The sequence below is a fragment of the Seriola lalandi genome, unplaced genomic scaffold, assembly GCF_002814215.2.
Source record: "Seriola lalandi dorsalis isolate HSWRI2012SDOR001 ecotype SW California unplaced genomic scaffold, Sedor1 jcf7180002055008, whole genome shotgun sequence".
Lineage (NCBI taxonomy): Eukaryota > Metazoa > Chordata > Actinopteri > Carangiformes > Carangidae > Seriola > Seriola lalandi.
Genome location: NW_019525551.1, coordinates 2,644,677 through 2,645,692, shown reverse-complemented (window position 1 = coordinate 2,645,692; position 1,016 = coordinate 2,644,677). Strand labels below are relative to the sequence as shown.

General features: G+C 42.3%; 1 protein-coding gene across 2 annotated transcripts in view; it reads right to left on the bottom strand.

The window, feature by feature from the left end:
• Nucleotides 1-1,016, bottom strand: part of wwp2 (WW domain containing E3 ubiquitin protein ligase 2) — a 71,659-nt gene that overhangs the window by 61,068 nt on the left and 9,575 nt on the right. The gene's annotated exons all lie outside the window — the stretch shown is intronic.

Here is a 1,016-nt window from a genome sequence, read left to right as displayed (position 1 = left end):
GAAGGGATTCAAGTGCATGGTCGCCATCATGCGGTGCATTTATGAGATCATTTAATAAAGTATGATCTTACTGTGTCATTTATTTGTCTTTATGCATGTCTGTGTGTGTCCCCATGCTGTCACCTTGAGTCTGGTGTGTATGGAAGCAGTCCTCTGGCTCTCTCTCTTCTTGTACTGGCTCAGTCGCTCCAGATGTTCAGGCCGACAGAAAACACCTGACGCCCACTTCAAGGCGGCACCACGGGCCAAACACTCGGCCCTCTCCACCTCCGGCCAGACCTCAGCCACCGGCACAATGTCTGTCAGCAAGAGAGGAGAGGCAGAGTCAGGGAAATGTCTAGAATTGATCCTGCAGCATGATGTTCACACAAGGATTTTAAAAATGTAATCCTTTCAATAACTACTGTGTTATGTTACAGACAAAATAAAGAGAGACATAGACAGATTTAATTTCACATTCCAAATCTCTTGGAGGTTGAGCTCCTATGGAGAACGTATAGAGATTTGTACATCATAACAGCATCATTTTTCTCATGAATGTGTTTTCATTTGCTGTCATCGTCATTTTCTGATACTAAGAACTGCCAAAGTTGGGTATTTTCAAATCCTCAGCATTGGGGTTTTAAAGGTCCCATATGGTCTAAAGGCAGATGTCCATGTGTTGTTTGATTATAAAGCAGGTCTAGGTTCATTATTAACACTGTGAAAGTATCAAAGCCTCAGTCCACAGAGAAATACACACAGCCTGTATTCAGAAACTGAGCCTTAAAACCAGCTGTCAGGACTTCTGGATCTTTGTGATGTCACAATTGCTTTTATTGGATCACTCAGAAAACAGTCAGCTAATCAGAAGAGAGGCTCAGAGCCTCCTCTCTTCTGATTGGCTCACTGACTTGTTGTTAATGGAGCTCAAAAGACAAGCCTGAGAGAGGAGATGTAAAACTACACTGAGGTGGTTTCTGGTTCTTAAAACTACAAATATATCTTCTTATGGATCGACACTTCAAATAAAACAC